Here is a 17,804-nt window from a genome sequence, read left to right as displayed (position 1 = left end):
CAAACCGATGACTGAAGTTGGTATGATCAATGTTAACGTCTAACATTGTAATTAGCCTTGATATATACAATATACAAATACAATTAAATAGTAAAATTCATTTGATTAAAAATGACATTGACAACAAACAACTTTTGATAAGTGTCAGAGCAAGAACGATGCAATATATTTCTCATGAAGTTGCTGTTAAATTTCAAGAATTAAAGATTGTAATGGTAACTTGTATTGATCAGTTTGTGTTTTCATAAACTTGAATTGATTCAATTTACATGGCTAAGTGTTTCTTTATATACAAAAGTCCTAACAGCTAATTCCTAATTAAAGTATGGATCCAATATGCTTTTTGGAACCACTTTACATTAAGGGAAATTGTTGTCTTTGTGCCTGAGTTGTTAGCCGTTTGAATCTGCTGACTTTTTTCTTGGGCTGTTGCTTTATGTTCATTTGTGACCCTCTATACTTGGAAAGGATGAGAACACTTTCTCTGATCCAAAGTTAAGTTTCCTTTAAAGGAAATTCAGGTATGCTGATTTTATTTGATGTTCTCTAACATTCCCCCTCAAGTTGAATAGTGGGGTTCCCGATATTCAACTTGACAAGAACTTCGCTAAAGAGTCTTCCATTTACTGACTTGGTGAGGATGTCGACTAGTTGATCTTCTGATCTGATTGACGGAAGAGAAATAATTTCGCCATCTAACTTTTCTTTGATAAAATGTCTATCTATTTCAACATGTTTAGTGCGGTCATTTTGAACGGGCTTTTCTGAAATGGCACTTGCTGCTTCATTGTCGCAGAAAATTTGAATAGCTTCTTGAGGTGGAAAACCGATCTCTGTCAGCAACTTCTTGATCCATAAGGCTTCGACTACTCCTTTTGTTATCCCTCTAAATTCTGACTTGGCACTTGAGAGTGAGACAACCTTTTATTTCTTACTTCTCCATGAAACTAGATTGCCCCCGAAAAGTGTGAAGAATCCGAATGTAGATCTTCTATCTCCTTTTTCTTCAGTCCAGCTCGCATCTGTATATATCTGAGTCTTCAGGTGTCCATTTCTTTTAAAAACAACTCCATGATATGTTGTTTTCTTTAAATATTTGATGATTCTCATTACAGATTCCATATGGTGAACCTGTGGTTGATGCATGAATTGACTTACAACTCCAACTGCATGTGGTATATCTGGTAGAGTGTGAGCAAGATAGATGAGTTTTCCCACCATCCTTTGGTTTGCCCTTTATTAGCAAGATCAGCTTCATCTTCCATATATAGCTTTTGGTTTGGAATCATTGGAGTATCAGCTGGTTTGCAATCAATCATACATGTCTCTGCAAGAAAATCAAGAATATACTTCTTTTGACAGATAAATATTCCCTGTTGGGATCGCAATACCTCAATCCTCAAAAAATATTTAAGTCTGCCCAAGTCTTTCATTTCAAATTCTTTAAGGCTGTATTCTCGAGTTCTTTTTTCAGCTGAAAGGAGTGAAAAAGAAAGGGGATGAGAGTGTTTTACTATCCTTCCTAATCCGCTCAAAAATGGGTGGAGAGTGTTGTTAACAAAATATAACTATACTATCATTTCTAATCATCTACTCTCTTCTCCTTTCCGCTTAAAATAAAAACTCGAGAATCACTATTATTTTTTAATCTGTCCGTTTTCTTTCCTTTCTGTCAAAAGAAAAACTCCAGAATGCAGCGTAAATAAGTTCATTTTTAAGTTGGATATTTCCTCTTTATCATTTCCTGTTATTATCATATCATCAACATAAATGATTAAGCATGTAATTAAATTTCCTTTTCATTTAAAAAAGAGAGTATGATCCGAGTTACTTTGTTTGAAATCACATTTTTTCATAAATAAAGTAAATCTCCCAAACCAAGCCCGTGGAATCATGGAGGAGCTTCCCCATTTTTGAAGTTTCCGGAGAATCACGGAGGAGCTTCCATATATACTTCTTCTTTTAGTTCACCATGTAGAAAGGCATGGAAAGAGTATGGAAGTCGGGAGGGTATGGAATTGGGAAAGAGTATCTTTAGGGGTTTTTGTGCCCAAAACTTTAGTAGGTAAATGGTTGATAAGATAGGTAGCAGAAGCAAGAGCTTCGGGTCAAAAACTCTTCGGAACTTTAGATTCAATTAATAAAGTTCTTGTCATTTCTAAGAGTAGTCGATTTTTCGTTTGGCTACTCCATTTTGTTCAGGAGTGTGAGCGCAAGATGTTTGGTGAATAATCCGTTTTCTTTGCAAAATTGTTTCATTGAAGTAATGACATATTTACCCCCATTATCGGATCTCAAAATTTGTATATTCTTGTTAAATTGGGTTTGTATCATTTTATAAAAATGGGAAAACTTTTCAAACACTTCAGATTTGTGAGTCAAAAAGTAAATCCAAGTCATGCGTGAATGGTCATCAATAAATAGGACAAAATATCGAAAATTTTTTCCCCCAATAACCGGTGCAGGACCCCATACATCCGAATGGATTAAAGCAAAAGGTACATCTTTCCTTGTAGTACTAGGTTTAAAAGTACTTCGGTGGTTTTTAGCCAAAATGCAACACAATTTAAAGTAACATTGGATGGAAAATGACTTGGAAATAAAGCATGTAAGTATCCGGCAGATGGGTGACCCAACCTCCTATGCGATAACCAAGCTTCCCTCGTAGGTGTTCCGTGAGCAAGCATAACGGTACCTTGTTGGGTTACTTCGTTCACATAGTACAACCCGCCTCGTTCGGTACCACACCCAATAATCACCCCAGTTCTAATATCTTGAAGGATACAGAAGGTGAGGTGTAATAACACGGAACAATTTAATTCTTTTGTAACGTGGCTAACAGATAATAGTTTATGAGACAGAGTTGGAATATATAAACAATTAGATAATTTCATAGTCGGAGTAATTTCGATTTTTCCACCCCCTTCTACTTGTACAATCCCCCCATTGACAGTTTGAATTTTATTAATCCGGGGTTGTGATTCGAAACAAAAGTCGGATTTTTCAAAACTCATGGTGTGAGTTGCACCGCAATCAAAAATCCAATCACTATTTTTAATTCCGCTTGTAACAATATTAGCCGTTCCTTGAAAAGCTTGAGTATCTAAATTATAAGATTTTAAAGTTTTATTGGAAAAGTTACTGTCATTTGTATGAGATTGTAAAATATTGGGGGTTGTCTTCATATTTTGAGGACTACTACATGGCAAATATGTAATTTGATAAGACGTAAAAAATAAGGGATTTTGGGCCTTTTGACATTTAAAAGCTTTATGGACTTTAATATGGCCTTGGTTCATTTTTCTATCATAACATTGGGCTTTAGTCAAATTGCATTGGTTCAGTAAAGTGGATGATTCATTTAATTTCACAAATGAACCGGGTTTAACCATTTTAGACATAAAACATGGATATGAAAAATTAGGGTTCAAGTGTTTATTCTCCCTTTTGGCCGTATGGAGAAATTTTGAGCTAAAAATGGGATTAAACCCTCTCTCTGATCGTTTTTTGAGATGAACAATCAGGATTTATCCTTGCATCATCATCAATCAATATCTGAGAAGAGTAATTCGGGTTTAACCATCTTGCTCCAACCGATTGTTGGGTTTTGGCTTTATAAATATGGTTTGAGGGTATTTTTCTCACCCATTCGACCAGATTTTTGCAATTTATATGCACAATTAGGGCTTGAGGGTTTTATCTTCACCCTTTTAGCTGTTCTATGTATTTGAGATGAGAGATTAAAGTTCAACTTACCGTTCGTTGATATATGAGCTAAAAAATAGTGATTTTTCTGGTTGATTATTGAAGTGCCGTTTCCGGTAGCCTCACGATTGTCTCGGCGGTTTCTCCAGTCCCCACCGTTGCCGCCATCTCAGACGTCTTCAACTTTTTACCTTCTTGGTTGACTATGAATTCTTCGGTTTTGATGGTAACCGGTGGTGAATGACAGAGAACATTAAGGTAAGTGTTTCTGATAAGCCTTGATTGTTTGGATTTCATACTTTGTGTGTTGAAATCGTTGCAGCTGGTTTGATTAATTGAGCCACCTTCATTATTTGACATGGCAGCTATGTTCATCGAGCTACCGTCAATTCTTGACATGGCAGCTTGAATTTTTTCTGGTAAATGATTGAAGCTAAAAAAACGGTTGTATTGATCCCTCGATCTACACCGTACTCTCTGATACCATGTTTATTTTCAAGAATTAAAGATTGTAATGGTAATTTGTATTGATCAGTTTGTGTTTTTATAAACTTGAATTGATTCAACTTACATGGCTAAGTGTTTCTTTATATACAAAAGTCCTAACAGCTAATTCCTAATTAAAGTATGGATCCAATATGTGAAACAACCCAACCCGTATTCAACACGACAAATTTTTTCTTTTAAAATTAATAAACCGCCCAATTAAATGGTAACATTATGTAAACCGTTCCATACAACACGTTCAAAACAATACAACAAGTTTAATGTTTACAAAGAAGGCACGAAGGCCCTTAATCAAATGTAATGTAAGTTCGACCCATTAACATGATAGTTTTAATCCAAACGACACCCGAGCATGGTTTGAGGCTAAACTACCCAAAATCCTAGGTCGACTTCCAAAAGCTTCAACAAGCATCCAACAAGGGGAAACTAGTGCCCAACAACCCTTTCCCTTTCTCCATACCTGCATCTAAAAAGTAAAGAACGAGAGGGATAAGCTAATGCTTAGTGAATGCAATAATTATACGTTTACATATATAACCTACTTACATGCAATCACTTACACATTTACCGCATACATGCTAGCAATACAATTAATCATACCATCACAAGTATAATGCTAAACCTTCGACCACACAAGCTAGCATAACAATAGCATATAACTCGAACAATATAATATGCTACATTACAACGCCCAACCATGGTTAACCAATAGTACAAAGGAATGGTACTCGAATTTCCCATCGGTGTTCATAACAACCGTTAGGGTACTTAACACGTCGTACACTAACCCCACGTGTGGCATCTTAACACGTCGATACTTCACCCCGGGTGGTGTCTTAACACGTCGACACTTTACCCATTACATCTCTTGGAGTGGCATCTTAACACGTCGATACTTCACCCCCGAGTGGTGTCTTAACACGTCGACACTTCACTCGCCACGTGAGATGTGGTGTCTTAACACGTCGACACTTCACAACTCATGCTTCACAAATAAATACATTATATATGCACGCATATAATTATTCCACTTACCTTATCACGTCGGTGGTGATTAAACACTTCCGAAAGCTTCAAGCGAAGTACCTAATACATTAAGTAACCAAATCAGCAAACAAACTAGTGGAACCAACCACCAACACGTAACTCTTGAGCATTTAATGAACCAATGCATTAAATGACCCATTTACACCAAAACGGCCCATTAAAGGTCAAGACTCATCATCAATCACCAAAAGCTAGTGATTAAAGGCTACTAACACCAACTAACACAAATTATGGGTATTTCATACCCATCCTACCCAAATAGGTCAACAATTGCCCATTTGACCCATTTTAACACTTATACTTACAATTTTAGTCAAACTTAACCCATTTACAAATCTTTCATCATTTTACAAGTGTATTAGTGACTAACAACACAATTAACACTTACAAACCTCAATTTACATGACCAAACCCTAGATTATAGCTATTAGTGTTTCCTTACATCAATTTAACCCAAATTCACCCATTTAACCCCCAAATGGGTCTTACAAGTCCCAAATGAACAGACCCTAGCCATAAATCAACTAAAACTCAAAACACGGAGTTAAGACTTACCAACACTATCAAATCGTAACTAAGAACGAGGAGAACAATTTTCTTTCTTGCTCCTAAGATTGAATCACAAATCTTCACCCTCAAATCTCACTTTGAATCTAAATGGGTTTTGTGTTTTGAGAGAAAATAGAGAAAGAAAAGAGAAGAAAATGAAGAAATGAGATAAGTGGCTGGTATTTGAGCCACAATCTGATCCATACGCGAAAAGATGAAAATACCCTTAGGCCACCCCTTTTTAAATCAGAAAAACGAATCAGATCGCCAGTATGGTCGCGGCGCGACCCCGATTCTCCGCTGCGCGGCATATCACACAATTTTTGAGCTGTTTTTATCCACTCCTGATCTTGGTTCTAGTTCATCGTCGCGGCGCGACCCCTCCTCACCGCGACGCGACAAAGGGCACCATCTGACCAATTTCGACAACTTAAACCAACTATTGATTTACACGACTTGTTCACTTCGTTCTCGCTTCTTATATACATCTAAACTTCACCATAAAGCCTCACTCGACTTAACACCATCAAACCCCATGCATATACTTATACATGCATACATTCTCAAGTGTATATATATATATATATATATATATATATATATATATATATATATATATATATATATATATATATATATATATATATATCGTGTACATCAAACTAAAACTTTAAATCATTTAATCACATATACAAACGAAATATAACGTTCTAACGATTAAATATGTACCTTAAGACATGTATGAAGAAAACGGGATGTTACAACTCTCCCCCACTTGAATCGGAGCGCGTCCTCGCGATCCAAACCGCATGACAAGCTGGAAGGTAAACCAAAACAAACTCTTCGGATTCCCACGTAAACTCGGAACCTTTTCGATGTCGCCATTGCACCTTGAAAGTTCTAACTTCCTTGTTTCGCAACATTTTAACCTTTTCATCAAGGATTGCAATCGGCTCTTCAACATACTCTAATTTGTTGTTCAAAGCAATCTCATCTAACGGCACCCGAGTCGAGTCATCCGCAAGACACTTACGGAGATGGGAAACATGAAATGTGTTATGGATTTCCGCAAGTTCTTCGGGTAACTCTAGTCTATAAGCAACCTCACCAACACGAGCCAAAACCTTGAAAGGACCAATAAACCGAGGAGCTAACTTTCCTCGTTTTCGAAACCGAATAACACCCTTCCATGGCGAAACCTTAAGCATCACCATGTCACCTTCTTGAAACTCAATCGGTCGCCTTCCTTTATCGGCATAAGATTTTTGTCTATCTTGCGCCGCCTTAAGTCGAGCCCGAATCATCTCAATCTTACTATTCATCTCTAAAACCAAATCGGTACTCCCGATTTCTCGTTGACCCACTTCACCCCAACAAATAGGAGTTCGACACCTACACCCATAAAGCATTTCATAAGGTGGCATTCCAATACTAGCATGGTAACTATTATTGTATGAGAATTCCACCAAAGGCAATGTGATGACCCGGGAATTTCCGACCAAATTTAAACTTAATCTTTATACGATTTCGAGACGATAAGCAAAGTCTGTAAAGTTGAGTCTTTAAATTTTTAGAACAGGTTACATGAAACTATTTGACCTTAGACTATTCCAGGTGATTCACAAACAATTGTATGTAAATATATATAAATTTTATACAAAAGAAATGTTATATATATTGTAATTAATAGATATTAAAGACTGGGACTGAGACACGGCCCGGACTCCCGCGGGGGGCAGCAGTGGGGAATCTTGGACAATGGGCGAAAGCCCGATCCAGCAATATCGCGTGAGTGAAGAAGGGCAATGCCGCTTGTAAAGCTCTTTCGTCGAGTGCGCGATCATGACAAGACTCGAGGAAGAAGCCCCGGCTAACTCCGTATTCAATATATGATAGTTTGGAAATAAGATATAATTAATAAATTGTATTATAGTAAATTATATTAAAATTATTATTATTACTTTCATGAATATTATTTTTAATATTAATATCAATTATTTATAGTATTAAGCCTAGTATAAAATATATATTTATAAAATTTAATATGAATAAGTTGTTATATTATTAATATCATTATAATATTAATATTATTATTATAACTAGTAGTATTATTAATATCATTTATAAGACTATTAATATCATTGTTATTACTGGTATTTGAACTTATTAAAAATTATCATTTTAGTTAATATTAATATTAGGATAATTATTACTACTTGGACTATTATTATGTTATTATTGATAATAATATTCAATATTATCATTTTGTATTATTAATAGAGTGGTTATTATTAATTTTACTTTTATAAAAGGAAAAATCAAGGAAAGGAAATTGATTCAGAGTTGGTATCTATCAAACTGTATGCAAACGTGTTTCTTGTCTATAACTTTACAATTAGAATCGAAATCCAACACATATATATATATCCAAAATTCTGTTTCCTATCAAGATCACCTTTTATTTTTATTTTTCTTTACTTTGTTGTCTGATTGAGAAATTAATACCACCTACACTATGTAATCGATCAATTCATGTATTAAATAAAATATCTCAATTCCTTTTCACTATCTTTTTCAAACAACCACTTGTATATAACTTTATTTATAATCATGCAGTTGATATTGTTAGTCAAGACTAGGGGCTCCAATGATATTTTTGTTTTTGTTTTTTGTTCACATGAATATACATATACATATATGATGATATCAAACATGCATAATCTCTTCTTTTATTTAACTTCTACAAACCATACACCAATACACACCTAGAAACTTCATTATTTTCCTTCTCTTCTATACTAACCGAGACATATACATGCTTGATCGATTGCTGTGCAGCTGCTAATTACCCTCTGTAGCCCAAACATAATCCAAAACCCAATTACTATTTTTCTGTGTTAAAAACACCCCAACAATCACACACGTATACCTGCAGCTGCTGCTATACTTCGTTTCTCTTCTGTTTACCATCAAAACTGCACAAAAACATAAATAAGTTGCTGCACCTGCTCGCTACTACTGCTGTCCAGTTGTTGCTATTTGCTGCTATGTTTCTGTCAGGTACCAACACACTCAACAACTATAAAATACTAGACCAAAACAAAGTCATTTATAATTTGTTACATTGACAATGAACAACAAGTCAAAAATGGCCAAAGAGGCAACCTGTTTGACCAGGAACACCAGTTACCCATATTCAACCCAAACCCATTTCGATAATCAATCTAAAATTTACTCGTTCCTGCTAGTAGAGTTTAAACCATCTGCTTTCTGTTTCACTTAACACACCAAACCACCATCTGTGTTGCTGCACGATCATCCCCGGCTGCTGTGGTTATATGTTTTCTGTTCAACCTGCAAAGAAAACCAACACACCACCACAACCATCAACCTCTTGAACCCACTTCACCACCTACATCTTTATGATGCTGCTGTTTTTGCTTTCTGTTTCAGGTTACCATTTAAACTCCTACAGCTCGAATCAAATCACTTTGAGAAGGTATATACCATAATAATCATCTTCAATTAGCAAAAGAGTAATTTAATTAACCTTTATAAATTCTGACAATTTAACAATCGAAAATAACATATCAAATTCTCAATTAAACAATAGAAATTCTGGTGAGTTCGATAGAGAAAGATCAAGAACTGTGAATGATAAAGAGGACCACGATAATTTAAAGAACATCTTCGATTGCTGCTATTGTTCTAATAATAAAAATAAAAATAATAATAATAATAATAATAATAATAATAATAATAATAATAATAATAAATAAATAAATAAAATGTATACTTAAATTATGAAGGGATTTAGAGAAATTAAGAAAAACAACACCTAATCGTTTACCTATTTGATCAATTAAAGAATCGATTACATAATCAATTGATGAAGAAGGAACGACGATGAATCTGATATAGCGAATTGACGACCTGCGATTCGTGTTGCTTAAAGCTTGAACGAGGTTAATGATGAGCAAATAAACCCCTGAACATAGGTGATCGTTTGATCGATTGATGAATCGAGGAACCCTAACCCGTTCCCACGTTGCACCCTGCTTATTCGATCTGTTTTTGAGCCGACGAAGGAAACCCCAATTTCCTTTATTAAGTATAAATATAATTATAATTATAATTATTATTATTACAATTATATTATATTATTCTATTTATTATTATTATTCTATTATTATTAATGTTATTATAATTATTAAAATTATTATTATTTTAAGTATTGTATGACAAATAATATGAATAGCATCATTGCCATTATTAATAAGTATTATTAAGATATATTATTATTAAGATGATCATTTTTTAATAAACTATCATTTATTAAAAAAAAAATTTATATCATTTTATTATTAAAATCATTATTATTATTATCATAAGTATTATTATTATAAATATTATCACCATTAATATTAAGGTTAAGATTATTATTGCTATTATTACTATTATTAAAAATATTACTTAATAAACAAGGACATTTATGTAAAAAAATATATTGTACATCTATACCAATATTAGATACTATTTTATTTAATGAAATGTTATCATTATTAAGTAACAAATAATATATAAATAAATTTTAAATTGAATCATATCATATATATATATATATATATATATATATATATATATATATATATATATATATATATATATAGTAAATCTTAAAATATAACTAAATATATATAACTTATTTGATTACGATTATATGTTTTAATATTTATATAAATGATATAGGTTCGTGAATCCGAGGCCAACCCTGTATTGTTCAGTTGTTCAATGTTGTCATATGTATTTTTACTACAGAATACATTAGGTGAGTTTCATTTGCTCCCTTTTTAAATGCTTTTGCAATATATATTTTTGGGACTGAGAATACATGCGCTGCTTTTATAAATGTTTTACGAAATAGGCACAAGTAATCGAAACTACATTCTATGGTTGGATTATCGAATCGAATATCACTCTTTTTAGTCTGGTAATCTAAGAATTAGGGAACAGACACCCTAATTGACGCGAATCCTAAAGATAGATCTATCGGGCCCAACAAGCCCCATCCAAAGTACCGGATGCTTTAGTACTTCGAAATTTATATCATGTCCGAAGGAGGATCCCGGAATGATGGGGATATTCTTATATGCATATTGTAAATGTCGGTTACCAGGTGTTCAATCCATATGAATGATACTTTTGTCTCTATGCACGGGACGTATGTTTATGAGAAATGGAAATATGAAATCTTGTGGTCTATTAAAAATTATGAAATGATTATTTATGATAACCTAATGAACTCACCAACCTTTTGGTTGACACTTTAAAGCATGTTTATTCTCAGGTACGAAAGAAATCTTCCGCTGTGCTTATGCTCATCTTAGTGATATTACTTGGAGTCATTCATGACATATTTCAAAAGACGTTGCATTCGAGTCGTTGAGTTCATCAAGATTATTATTAAGTCAATTATAGTAAGATATATTATGAAATGGTATGCATATCATCAACTTTCGATGTAATGAAAGATTGTCTTTTCAAAAACGAATGCAATGTTTGTAAAATGTATCATATAGAGGTCAAGTACCTCGCGATGTAATTAACTGTTGTGAATCGTTTATAATCGATATGGACTTCGTCCGGATGGATTTGGACGGGTCATGACAGGCAAGTGCTCATCCCAACTACCACCGAAATCAATAACACACGCCCTTAACATATCCTCCAACGTTTGATTCGTACGCTCGGTTTGACCGTCCGTTTGAGGATGATACGCCGTGCTCATCTTCAATTGAGTACCCATATCTTCATGAAACTTATTCCAAAACCGAGACGTGAAACGAGTATCTCGATCCGAAACAATAGATATAGGAACCCCATGCCTCGATATCACCTCCTTGATAAACAACTTGGACAAAATCTCCGATGATATCGTTTCCCGAATGGGAAGAAACAAGGCACTCTTCGTCAATCGATCTACTATCACCCAAATCGTATCAAATTGGGTTCTCGCCGTCTTTGGTAACTTGGTAATGAAGTCCATGGTAATGTGCTCCCATTTCCATTTTGGAACTTCCAACGGTTGTAACATACCATACGGCTTTTGGTGTTCGGCCTTAACTTGTAAACACGTGACGCATTGTTCAACATACTTAACAACATCACTTTTCAAGCTGGGCCACCAATACTCCTTCTTCAAATCAAGGTACATCTTTGTTGCACCCGGATGAACGGAATACTTTGACTTATGTGCTTCATCAAGTAGCACCTTTCGGTAATCGCCCATCTTAGGTACCCATACTCTACCTTAAAAGGACAACAAACCATACGGGCCTAAGGTAATGGACTCCGTTTGTCCCATGATTCGTTCCTCATGTTTGTTGTTAACAAAAGCTTCGATTTGAATCTCACCGAGCTTCATAAGAAAATCGTTAGTAATAATCATGCGTAACGATCCTACTCGTATTGCCGGATGTTGACTCTTTCGACTTAACGCATCCGCGACTACATTCGCCTTACCCGGATGATAAAGTATCTCACAATCATAATCCTTCAACACATCCATCCACCTACATTGACGATAATTCAAATCTCATTGATTAAAGAGATGTTTCAATCTCTTATGATCCGAATAAATCGTACACTTGACACCATACAAATAGTTGCGCCAAATTTTCAATGCATGAACCACCGCCGCCAATTCAAGATTATGAGTCAGGTATCTCCTTTCGTGTTCCTTTAATTGTCAAGAGGCGTAAGCGATGACTTTACCTCTTTGCATTAGAACACACCCGATCCCATTTAATGAGGCATCACAATAAACCGTCATATCTTCAATTCCCTCCGGTAATACCAACACCGGAGCTTGACACAATTTCTCCTTTAACCATTGGAAAGCAATTTCTTGCTCATTATCCCAATTAAACCTTACGTTCTTTCTTGTCAATTTCGTCAAAGGAGAAGCGATCTTAGAAAAGTCTTGATAAACCGACGATAATAACCGGCCAATCCGAGAAAACTTCAAATTTCTGTAGGCGTAGTCGGTTTTTCCCAATTCTTCACCGTCTCTATTTTCTCCGGATCTACTTGAATACCATCTTTATTTACAATATGGCCAAGGAATTGCACTTCCCTTAGCCAAATTCACATTTGGAGAATTTAGCATACAACTTCTCCTTCTGCAATGTCTTCAACACTTCACGCAAATGGTGTTCATGTTCCTTCATACTCTTAGAATAAACAAGTATGTCGTCAATGAACACAATTACCGACTTGTGTAACGACCCGACCTTTTCAACTTTTATTTATATATATTACTTTCACGAAACTGCGTATTTGTGCGTACTAATTTAGATTTTATTCTGGGATCATTAATTATGTTAATTACCTTCGTTAATGCCTTACAACGTGCTTTTAAGTATTTAGTTGCTTAACGTAATCCTTGAATGCATTTACGACCGTTAGTGTCACTTATCGTTTAAAACGAGATACGTACTTGGTACACGGAAAACTTTTATCATAATTGGGATATTATGACTACGTAAACTTAATTGTTATTTATTATAAAAATTACTTGGCTTAAGGGCTTATTTAATTATGCTTAGTGGTTACTAATGCTTACTAGTTACCTTAATGGACTATACCTTAGTGGACTTTCAAGGCCCGACCTACTTACTTGATGGACTCACTAAATGGACTAGTTAATGGACTAAATTAGTCCATGAAGCATAAGATAAAACCCAATTAGAGTGTAAGACAAAGTTAGGCATGCTTGGTACTACTACTTACATGTTTTAATATTTTGTTCCATGCCACCCAACATGTACATCCACCACCATGTACTACCACCCAATAGCAAGCAAATGGTCCCCCCACCACCCCATGAAACCGTCGCCTACAAGGGCACCCACCACACCACCATTTCATTTCAAACACTCTCATTTCATTTTAAAAACACACACTTCTTTTCTCTCAAATTTCTCTCTAACTTTTCTCTCAACTTTTCTTGAAGAACTTGAAGGTTTAAACACTTTTCTCTCTTCTTTTTCTTCTTTCAAAACCGTAATCATCATCATCTTCATTTATTTTTGGATTTTGGTTCTTATAACTCAAATCCTCATGTTATCTTGCAATCTTTAATCACTTTTATGATAAAGAAGCAAGAACAAGGATCAAAGCTTTGTAGCTTTTGGTTCTACATGAAACTTGTAACAAATCTAAGGATCAAATACTTTAAGATCCTCTATATGTTCAAGTATTGGAACTTTAAAGTTCATTTCATGAAGATTCAAGCTTTTGACTTGATATCTTTTTGTATAAAGGATCCAAACTTGAACTTGTTTTTTTTAACTTTAAATTTATCATTTATGTATATAGAATTCGATTTATATAAGTTACTTGGTCAAAGATTACTTGTTAACTTTGATCTCATAAATCTTGTAACCAAAGTCTAACTTTGAAAGTTCAAGAACAAGAAAGTTTAAGCTTACTAGTTTATAACTTTCACTCATCTAAGATTGATCTAAGTTTCATAACTTATGGTCATCTAACTTGTTAAAATAAGAGTTCATTAATTTGTGTTCACTTTACTTTACAAAATCTAAGTTTCATAACTTATAGAAGTGTAAAGTTGAAAGTCTAAGTGTTTTGACTTAGGGTTTCACCAAGAACATGAGATCTAGACTTTTTAGTCTACGATCTTTAATACTTAGTTAAGATCTAATCTCTCTAGCTTAAGGTCTTGCTTATTTAGTTTGATTCGAAGTTTATAGCTTAATAAGACTTGCATTTGAGTTGAAACTAAGAAAATTGATGTAACTTTGGTTCATCACCTTGCTCAAACTCTCACATGAGTTGTGTTTTAAATTCTTAGTCTTGACTCTTGTGTGTTGATGGTAAAACCTTGGTCAAAGTGATGCTAACACATCAATGAGTTGTACACTTGAAGCTACAAGCATCAAGGATGAGAACCGTGATGAGCATCAAGCACCAAGAATTCCACCGGAGCACTTGTTTACTGTTTTCAGGGTCTGATCAGGCCCCTGGGCTACTGTAAAAGTTGATTTCCAGATAGTTCGGTTCGATTAGATGACTTTTCGTTTAAGACTCGTCTTAATCCGATATACGGTTTAGGATTTATAGCCTTCCGAAAGTCACTACGCCCTTGTAACGTTGTGCTGAAAATTCTGACCTACTCGCACTTAAACCATCTCCACGGTCAAACGAAGACGAATTAGGTTATGAAAATTGGTCAGCAGTTAGAGGACTCACATACGGAGCCATGGCCACTGGCCTCACTTCATTTCAGTTTGTATAGTGGTCGTAGAAGCTGAACGAAGTCAACTTTTGTTTCGGTCTCTATTCTTGATTGAAAACTTACTTTACTTTTTACGTATGATGTTGATGATGATGATACTTAAGACTTAATTTACGCACTTTCAAACCTTTGGGAACGACTTACTAACTTAGTAACTTTTGACTTAGGTTGAGGACCTTTCGGACTGACTTACTTGCTTACTTATCTCGTATCGACTTTTACTGCATTTACCACTGTGAGTTATAGCTCCCTTTTTTACTTCAACTATTTTTAGGACTGAGAATACATGCGCTTTTTATGTTTTACTTACTAGGCACGAGTACTTAAACTTTTATATGTTTGGGTTATATAACGGCATAAACTTTCCCCTTAGCTCGGTAACGTTTAGTCATTGGTTTTTGAACCGGTGAACGCGAATCTTAGATATGGATCCATAGGGTTTGACATCCCCACTCGGGCTAGTCGCACTAGCATTTAACGGGTGTTTAATACTTCGTAAACATACGCACTCGCCAAGTGTACTTTTAGGGGGTGATATTTACGTTAAGTTAGTTACCAAGTGCCCACAGTTAAGCATATACTTTTCATACTGTTTTGAATACGAAATCTCGTGGCCTACATTACATTACTGTTACAATTAAACTATTTCTCACCAACATTTGTGTTGACTTTTAAGCATGTTATTTCTCAGGTGCTTAGACGTATGTTGATTCCGCTGTACTAGACTCTCGGTGTTAGATTTTCGCTGCTATGCTTAAAGATGTCTCAATTACGAAACTTTTTACTTTGCATTCAAACTTATGTTACATTTGAACAATGGCTTGTAATGACCTTAGTGTCACGTACTTGTGTTAACGCTTTCTATTCGTAGAAGCACGCTATCTTTTATAAAACGTTATCCTTCCATGAATGCAAACTTGTTTTAAAATAGCATATAGTGTTGTAACCTTGTAATGGACCTGTTGTTGAAGATCCGTACACGATGATTTTGTATGGGGCATCACATTTGGTATCAGAGCAATGGTTGTAGGGAATTAGGTTGCATTAGGGAGTCTTGACCGAGCCGAGTAGGATTCGCTAATAGGACTAATCTACAACTTGCTTGTTTACTTGTTTCTGCGGAACTTGCTGCATGCTACTGCTTACTTTTACTGCCATGTGGACTTATTGTATGCTACTGTTTATTTTCACTACTGCATGCTACTATCTACCTTTGATTGCATGTTACTTTTGTTTAATACTGTTCATATTGCCATGCTATGTACTGCCAGGATGCTGTAGTGCCTAATTACGTGCTTGCTATATGTCTTACTGACATGGAAAAAGTTATTTTTCCTTGTTCAGATGTCGAACATACCGCCCATTATCGTTGATTTGGAGAGTGACTCAGATTCGTCTGCTGCATCACCTACCATTGTTGCTGACTCACAGATCCCGTCACCGCTACCCTCCGACGACTCTGGCGATTCACCTTCCAGTGGACTCGTGCTTGACCTGATTGACGTCTCAGATGGAGACGAGGATCCCGCGGAGATTCCAGCTCCACCCAGCCTTAGACTCCCGGAGCCACAGCACCAATCCGGTGGTAGTGTGATCCCTGGGGGAGACGGAGACGGTCCTTTCCGTAATGAGAGTGGACATTGGGTCAGACGCACCGCTGACGGACGTGTCGTGCCAATTCCACCTGGCAGATATCGACTTATGACCACCGGCCAGGCACATCCACCCTCAGATGATTCAGATGATTCATCATCCGATGACACCAGCGAGGAGGATCCCGAGGAGGATTCTGAGGAGGACTCCGAGGAGGAGCCCGTGCAGCCACCCTCTACCCCGCCGAAGAAGCGGTACCGCTTTGATGGTACTGTTATTCCAGGGGTTAATGGAGGTAAGCAGTTCATGAACGCACGTGGATTGTTGGTTAGGGTCACCGCCCGTAAGCGGGTTGTACCATATCCTGCTGATCCATTCGTGCGTAAGGTCACTCGTTATGCGCCTTCTACTTCTGGCACTGCACCATCTGCACCACCGGCGCCACCTGCACCATCCGCACCACCTGTCCTACCAGCATCTCCCACCGTCGAGGAGCTGACGAGGGAAGTGCATACCCTCCGTGCTCGGGTAACTGAGCTCGAGGACCAGATGACCCACCTGATGGACATCATTTACCCACCATCACCATAGGGCTATTGTATTAGGTTTCATTATGTAATACCGTTAGTAGTTTCATGTTTTATTCATGTATTGTACGAACCTTATGGAGATGTATGCAACCTTCTTATTAATGAATGGAACTTAATGTTGTTTAATTATTATACGATGTTTATTTAAGATGTTGCATGTTGGCTTATGTGCTATCTGCTGCTGTTTGCCCTGCTTAGTTAACGTGTATTATGATGTTTCCATGTTGATTACCTTATACTATAATATTTATATTGGGTGCTGGATTTTGACTTAAGTCGAAATTTTGTTTAGAAGATCAATGGAAAACGGAAGAGTTCCAAGGGAAACGTCCACAGCGGCACAGATTGAGGAGATGATAGCTGCTCGAGTAGCCGCAGCTATGGCGGATATCAACCCCCAAGCTCCACCGGCTACCCAGAACGTTCATTACGGGTGCACTTATAAGGAATTCCAGAGCTGCAAGCCCCACAATTTCAGTGGTACTGCCAGTTGA

At 36.0% G+C, this 17,804-nt stretch overlaps 1 long non-coding RNA gene across 1 annotated transcript; it reads left to right on the top strand.

Moving 5' to 3' along the window:
- Positions 1–3,439: 3,439 nt before the first annotated feature.
- Positions 3,440–4,277, top strand: LOC139896680 (uncharacterized). Its single transcript, XR_011776318.1, has 2 exons — positions 3,440–3,963; positions 4,071–4,277. It is a non-coding gene; the product is annotated as an uncharacterized lncRNA (long non-coding RNA).
- Positions 4,278–17,804: the final 13,527 nt, after the last annotated feature.

Source organism: Rutidosis leptorrhynchoides, chromosome 3 (assembly GCF_046630445.1).
Source record: "Rutidosis leptorrhynchoides isolate AG116_Rl617_1_P2 chromosome 3, CSIRO_AGI_Rlap_v1, whole genome shotgun sequence".
NCBI classification, from domain to species: Eukaryota; Viridiplantae; Streptophyta; class Magnoliopsida; order Asterales; family Asteraceae; genus Rutidosis; species Rutidosis leptorrhynchoides.
Note: the sequence above shows the minus strand (reverse complement) of the source record. Positions and strands in the feature narration are given on the sequence as shown.